This window comes from Sus scrofa, chromosome 7, assembly GCF_054392235.1.
Source record: "Sus scrofa isolate SSC_HxYL_T2T_F1_AM1 chromosome 7, Sscrofa_HxYL_maternal_Yorkshire_Landrace_v2.0, whole genome shotgun sequence".
In the NCBI taxonomy this organism is placed as follows: domain Eukaryota; kingdom Metazoa; phylum Chordata; class Mammalia; order Artiodactyla; family Suidae; genus Sus; species Sus scrofa.
This window is the reverse complement of record NC_139389.1, coordinates 85,964,054-85,971,570: the sequence shown is the minus strand read 5'-3', so window position 1 is coordinate 85,971,570 and position 7,517 is coordinate 85,964,054. Positions and strand designations below refer to the sequence as shown.

The window sequence follows — 7,517 nt, the reverse complement described above, 5'->3', positions numbered from 1 at the left end:
TCCTATTCGACCCCTAGCCTGGGAACCTCCATATGCTGCAGGAGCAACCCAAGAAATGGCAAAAGGGCAAAACAAACAAACAAACAAAAACAATGGTCTTTCAACAGTATTCCAAAGACTAGAATGTTGTGTCTGTGACTAATTTCTCAATGAAGTAAATAAATCTTCTCTGTTTACATAACCCTCTTTTCTCATTTACTTTAGGATTAATACCACCTACTACAGAAGATGACATCATCGCAGATTTGCGAAGGGAGAAGGCTGTTTGGCTGAGGTTTTTTCTTTTTCTTTTTTTTTAATTGTTATTTCCCCAATACAACTTTTTTCTTTTTTCTACCGTACAGCATGGTGACCCATTTACACATACATGTACACATTCCGTTTTTGCACATTATCATGCTCCATCATAAGTGAATAGACTGTTCCCAGTGCTACACAGCAGGATCTCATTTGTAATCAACCCCAAAGGCAATAGTTTGCATCTATTAACCCAAGCTCCCAATCCACCCCACTCCTTCCCCCTCCCTCTTGGCAACCACAAGTCTATATTCTCCAAGTCCATGATTTCCTTTTCTATGGAAAGGTTCATTTGTGCCATATATTAGATTACAGATATAAGTGATATCATATGGTATTTATCTTTCTCTTTCTGACTTAACTTCACTCAGTAAGAGAGCCTCTTGTACCATCCATGTGCTGCAAATGGCATAATTTCGTTCTTTTTTATGGCTGAGTAGTATTCCATTGTGTGTATATACCCCATCTTCCTAATCCGATCATCTGTAATGGACATTTGGGTTGCCTCCATGTCTTGGCTATTGTGAATAGTGCTGCAGTGAACATGCAGGTGCATGTGTCTTTTTTCAGGGTAGTTTTGTCTGGATATATGCCCAAGAGTGGGATTGTTGGATCATCGGGTAGTTCCATGCATAGATTTCTAAGGTACCTCCATACTGTTCTCCATAGTGGTTATACCAGCTGATGTTCCCACCCACAGTGCAGGAGGGTTCGCTTTTATCCACACCCCCTCCAGCACTTGTTATTTGGGGACTTATGAATGATGGCCATTCTGACTGGTGTGAGGTGGTAGCTCATGGTAGTTCTGATGGCGTTTCTCTAATAATCAGTGATGCTGAGCATTTTTTCCTGTGCTTGTTGGCCATCTGCACACCTCCCTTGGAAAAATGTCTACTCAGGCCTTTTTGTTTGGCTGAAATTTTGGTGATCACATCTTTGAAGTGAAAGAGTCAGCTCCCAGAGATCATTGGTTCTGCCTCTGGCCTCCAGAGGGCGATGCTGCCCAAAAGAGACATTTGTTGTTGCTGCAAATCATCCCTGCAAATCATCTCCTGCAGCTGGCTGCTGGGTCCTCACTGATGTCTGGATAGGAACCTGTGAGAAGACTCTGAGGCCAAACAGGATACAAACTCATGAAGAGAAAGACTCTTTCTAACAGTTCTTGTTAAAGCAAGGGTCCTGTCCAGGGCCCCCTTCCCATTCTTAAGGCTCTGAAGGCTCAGTGACAGGGCTGCGGTCTTACCTGCTCGGGAGCCTGCAGCATTCCCACGGCTCAGCCATGCTCCTGCTGCTCATCCCAGTGCTTGAGATGGCTTTTGGCCTGAGTAAGTAACACCCCATTCCCTTTCCCACTTTCCCAAAAGTGACCGTGTCCTAATTGGAATGTGAATAGAGACCTTTTCTTCATAGTCAAGCCCGCACTGCTTGTACTTATACAGCACTGATGTTTCAGGAGGAGTTGGAGCCCAGTCAGTGACCCAGGCTGATGGCCACACGGACACCGCTGTCCCTGAAGGAGACCCTGTGGAGCTGAGGTGCAAGTATTCCTCTTCTGTCCCACCCTATCTCTTCTGGTACGTGCAGTACCCCAACCAAGGACTCCAGCTTCTCCTGAAGTACACGTCTGGAAATAGCTTTGTTTCAGGCATCAGAGGCTTTGGGGCTGAATTTAGGAAGAATGAAACCTCCTTCCCCCTGAGGAAAACATCAGCCCATTTGAGTGACTCGGCCAAGTACTTCTGTGCTCTGAGTGACACAGTGACCGAGACTGCAGGGGGAGCTGAACACAAATCTCTGAGACTGTGGGACTTCTTGTGACTCGAGAGAGAGCTTTCAAAAGGGTATTTTTTTTCTTTGAAGGCAAATAGGGCAGGATGGGCTGGGCCCTGGGGAATGCTTGTCTCTGGAGTAGGTGCTTCGACATCAATGCTGTGCCACATTCAGATAGACGTTCTATGGGATGGAGGTCTTCTAATGAACTTCTCCAGAGGGCTGCTCCCACCCACTCCCCACCCCTCTCTCACATTCAAGAAAAGACTGCAGAAAGTCTCAGAGTCTGGAAGCCAAAGAGGTGTAGTGAAAAGGGACTTTTACTTTTTAAAAAAAATCACTTCTAGCACTCACTCTGATAATGAGCAGAGCCTCGGGTACTGCACAATGTGTGGAAAACTGAAGTACTCGGTTAGAGTATTAATGGACAGGATGTAAATTCACGAATAGGTCAACTTGTACAGCATGTGTTCTCAATGAGTGTTGTGTAGATTCTCAACCAAAATTTGAAGCTTACCTTCCAGCACATACATAATGTGTCATTGTGTGATACAGGCTTATTTTAATCAGCTGTCAAAATACCCAGAGTTCCAATTTTGTATTACATAAAAGCAATGAGTAAATCGAACCTGGATCTTAATGGAGGATTGAAAATATAAACATACAAAAACCACCCACTTGTAACTGTTTTGGAAACAGTGCTGCAGTTATTTCCAATATAAGCTTCTTGCATAGATAGTTCTCTGATAAATCTGGTTTGCTGGGGAGGGTAGGATGGAAAGACAGAGAGCGTGATACCACACCCCTAACTTTTGGAGATCAACCCCTAGATGCCAGGGCTGTGTACAAGAAGAGGGACTAAGAGGAAGTAGACCCAGGGCCAGGTGCATTGGGGTTTCTTGACAGTCTAGGTACTGAAGGGGGTGCAGGTCCATCTCTATCGCACCACCACTGCTACTAGTATTAGCACTAGGACTACCAGCAGCCAAAGGCAGCACTGTTGCAATACAGATGTGTCGTGGGTATAAAATGGAGTGAAGAATCTTGAGCGCCTCTGGTCCCTGACCTGATGAAGAACATATGCCCAGGTTGTGAGCTGGAAACATGCTTGTTCAGTCAGATTTTAGGCCACTGTGTTTGGAGAGGATTGTTCTGAGTTGGAACGGATTTCTGTCAAAATTGGAAGTAGGGGAATGTGAGAGGAGGTGTCTAGCCTGATGTGGAGAAGAGCTACACAATCTCGTTTCTCCACGCATCACAAGAGCCTGTCCTAGATTTTCCCGAAGAATGCTTGAGGACGGACATCTCGGTGTGCGAGAGTGGCCATTGCAAAACTGCTTTTGTGTAGATGGTGTTATCATCTGATGGAAAACACATACATAGATACATCATCCTCTCCTCACATACACTGGCTTAGACCATACTCTTCTGGAATTTCTCATTTGCTGAAATGTCAGGTTTTTAATTTCATCAGTTCACTGATGAGGATCTGTATTCTGAATGTATCTTTGATCACTGGCTTGAAGCCACAAGATGTCAGTGTTTCCTCAGGGACTCTGAGGAAAGCTCTCAAGTATTTCTGTGTGTGTGTGTGTGTGTGTGTGCGCGCGCGCGCGTGTGTGTGTGTGTGTGTATTTGTGTGAGAGATGATAGGAGGAGCTCAGTTATGTAGCAGGGGCGGTGAAAAGAGTCTTTTCTTCCATTTGTAGATCATGTTCTTTTCATAATTTCTAAGGCAGAAAAATCAGAAATATCTGAGCTTGACTCTATTTTTTTTTTTTTTTGGGCTTAAAAATTGAATCCTCAGTGAACCAAGAAATAACGAATGATGAAATCTTCACGAGTTTTACTAGTGATCCTGTGGCTTCAGTTACCCTGTGAGTTTGGGGCATTTCTGTGGGAAATTAACAGGCAGTATGTGGAGTTACTGTGTTTTCTAGGCCCATGGATGGAAACATGAATGTTATTTCCCTTGAATAAGGGAGAGTAGAGGTGGGAAGGCCGGGAAAAGATAACTACGATTCTGGAGAGTAAGCATGCACTACCCAACCAAAGTTCTTGGACTGACCATTTGTTGTCTGTTTGCACAGGGACGAAGAGCCAGCAGAAGGGAGTGGAGCAGAGTCTTGCATCTCTGCCTATTCCAGAGGGAGCCAATGCCTCTCTCAACTGCAACTATAGTGACAGTGCATCTCGGTACTTCACGTGGTACAGGCAGTATCCTGGGAAAGGCCCTGAGTTGCTACTGTACATGGCCTCTTATGAGCCCAAAGAGGATGGAAGATTTACCATGCAGGTCAATAAAACCAGCAAGCATGTCTCCCTGCTCATCAGAGACTCCCAACCCAGTGACTCAGCCACCTACCTGTGTGCAGTGAGCACACAGTACACCCACCACAGCTGCAGCCTGTACCAAAACCTGCTAAGGCCCCAGCGATGCCTGATAGAGAGCTTAGGCTGTAAAGCAGAGCAGCTCTGTTGGCTCTCTAGATGCACATGAGAATTAAGAGTAACCCTATGGAAGGTTTGGCTGATTAGGGAAGCACTTTCATACTTCTGAAAACAAGTGGCCCTGAAAGGTTACTAAGGACACAATACTGGTCTGAATGACTCTTTGAAATACTTTCCAGGAGTTCCCATCATGGCTCAGTTGTTGACGAATCCAACTAGGTACCATTAGGTTGTGGGTATGATCCCTGGCCTTGCTCAGTGGGTTAAGGATCGGTTTGCCATGAACTGTGGTGTAGGTCACAGACGCGGCTCAGATCCCACATTGCTGTGGCTGTGGTGGAGGCCAGCAGCTACAGTTCCTATTCAACCCCTAGCCTGGGAACCTCCATATGCCACAGGAGGAGCCCTCAAAGATTGAAGGAAAAAAAAGAGAGAGAGAAAACAAAGGAAATCCTATCCATTCTTCTCTATGTTTTCTAGGCTTCTACCCCAAATGGATTCCATGTGGTTACTTTTATAATACTTTCCTATGTGACAAAAATATTTTAACAATGTGATAACTGAGACAGTCCCTCACCGTTCCTAGTCCACCTTGCTCTTTCCCCATGGACTTAGAGACTCAAGGTGTCTGATATTCATTGCTTGGGAAAGTGATGGACAAACAGAAACACAAAAGAAAAGAGTCAGAAGCAACTAGTTTGGAAACGTTTGAAGTCATGCATTATTGTAGTTACAGATCCCCCACCCCATCTCCAGCCTCAATTGTAACCCCACTACTGGATTCGATTAAGCTACATCTGAGGGGTGGATGGAAAGACCAGTGTCAGAGGGTGAGAACTGGTTGGAACAAAAAGCCTGGATTGTTGCAGGGATTCCAGATCCGAGAAGGTCTATGTTACCGTCTCTGGGTAAAGGCTGAGGAGAACTCAAAGTTCTTGGCTTGAATGTTGTAGAAAGTATGTGGATTCCTGGGTGCTTGAGTGTGGCTGGAGTCGGTAGGGAGCATTAGCAATGGCCATCCGATGTCCAATACCTGCAGCAGGGCCTGAGTGCACAGAGTGACTTCAGTGGTTCTGGGAAGGCTCTCTGAGGAAGTATCTGGAATAAAGAAATTGAGACCTCAAGAGGCTTTGGTGTGGCGACCAGAGACCTACATGGATCCATTATCAAGGACCACATGGTATCAAGGATGTTTTAATTAAGAGTGTTGGTGAGGGGAGCTGGGAACTCCAAGAGCATGTGAATATGCCCCTCCCCGACTCACTGGCCCTGTGGAATGGTCCCATGACTGATGCTCAAGCCCAAGAAGAATGTTTGTGTCCTGATGGAAACACATCCTTATACCAGATGTGAAGTTGCATTACAGGGGACAAGTGAAAAGTTGTGCTCACTGCAAAGCTGAAGTTGGGGTCTGTAGACATGGTATTGTTTCTGTAGTCCAGAGTGGTAGAACTTGGAAATGAGGAGTTCAGATTTCTGTTCAGTTCTGTTCACACAGTCACTGACGAAAAGGATGCCATCCAGTCAGCATGTCCTTCAGAATCTCGGTTTGCAGATTCATGACTACGCACATCTTTCCACATCATGGAACACATATTTGAAAGGCCATGAGGAAGTGCAGGAAGTTGTGATGGAGTGCAGATGCTCGAATTCCAGTTCCACATTTCCTGTGTGCCTTCTGGAGTCAGGACTGCAGGAAAGAACCTGGTTTGTGGTGCCTGCTTGAATGACTTGTTGTGTTTTGTCTTGTATTATTGAGTATAATTGACATACAGTAGTGTAAGAGTTTTAGGCATACAGCATGATTCAATTTACATACACCAGGAAGTGATTATCGCAAAGTTGGTGAACATCTATCATCTCGTATAGATACAAAGATCTATATGAGATAATAGTTTCAAAGTTAAAGAAATAGAACAAAAACTTGTGATTGGAACTGTTAGAATTGACTCTCCTATGTTTCATATGTAATATTCAGCAGTGTTAATTATATTTATTCTGTCGCATATCACATACTTCATACTTTTTATTTTGCATATCTTTCATGTTACAAAAAAGCCTTTTGGTTTTGTTTTTTGTTTTTTTTGTCTTTTTGCCTTTTCTAGGGCCACTCCCATGGCATATGGAGGTTCCCAGGCTAGGGGTCTAATCGGAACTGTGTCCGCCAGCCTACACCAGAGCCACAGCAACGTGGGATCCGAGCCGTGTCTGCGACCTATGCCACACCTCAGCCGGATCCTTAACCCACTGAGCAAGGCCAGGAACCCGCAACCTCATTGTTCCTAGTCGGATGCATTCACCACTGAGAGCCGTGTTGGGAACTCCACAAAAGAGCCTTTTGATTTTATGCTCTACTACTACACATATTTCAGGATTGGTTTAGGATTAAGTGAGGTAGTACATTGTCTTAGGCTTAGTTGCTTAAAAACGAATCCGAGATTGGGGGTCTTGAGTCCTTAGGTTTTTTGGCCGCCTGCGGTACATGGAATTCCCGGGCCAGGCATCAGATCCAAGCTGCAGTTATGACCTATGCCTCAGTAGTAGCAACACCAGGTCCTTAACCCACTGTGACACATCCATGATTTTTTTTGAGAAAAGCAGGTTAAGGTGGAAGGGAAAAGGTTGAGAAGGCATGTGGTCCAGCTGGACTCTTGATCCAGCCTGAACTTGTGGGCATCTCTAGAGCATGAAATGCACCACACATTTGATTTCCTCCACCTTGAACAAAGGGGGCCAGACAGCTGACCTTTTTCTACCCAGAATAAGGCAGACCCTGGGGAATGGGTATACCCTACTGGAGAATGAGGACCTTCACTGGCATCGATCCGTTTCCTGGGGCAGAGGGCTTCTGTGAGCCAAGACGAGTCAATGGTGCAAGAGCTGGGGCTTGGGTACACTGGGCTGGGAAAGTGGATGTAGGCTGGGCACCAACAGTGTCTACTCCAAACATGGTACACCCTTGTCACATGGTGTGTATCCATCACATGATAGAGTTTATA

General features: G+C 45.2%; 1 pseudogene across 1 annotated transcript; it reads left to right on the top strand.

Annotated features, from left to right (window-relative positions):
• Positions 1-1,520: 1,520 nt before the first annotated feature.
• LOC102159777 (T cell receptor alpha variable 8-4 pseudogene) lies at positions 1,521-2,115 on the top strand (annotated as a pseudogene). Its single transcript, XR_014811460.1, has 2 exons — positions 1,521-1,622; positions 1,751-2,115. The product of XR_014811460.1 is annotated as a T cell receptor alpha variable 8-4 pseudogene (transcript).
• The last annotated feature ends 5,402 nt before the right edge of the window (positions 2,116-7,517 follow it).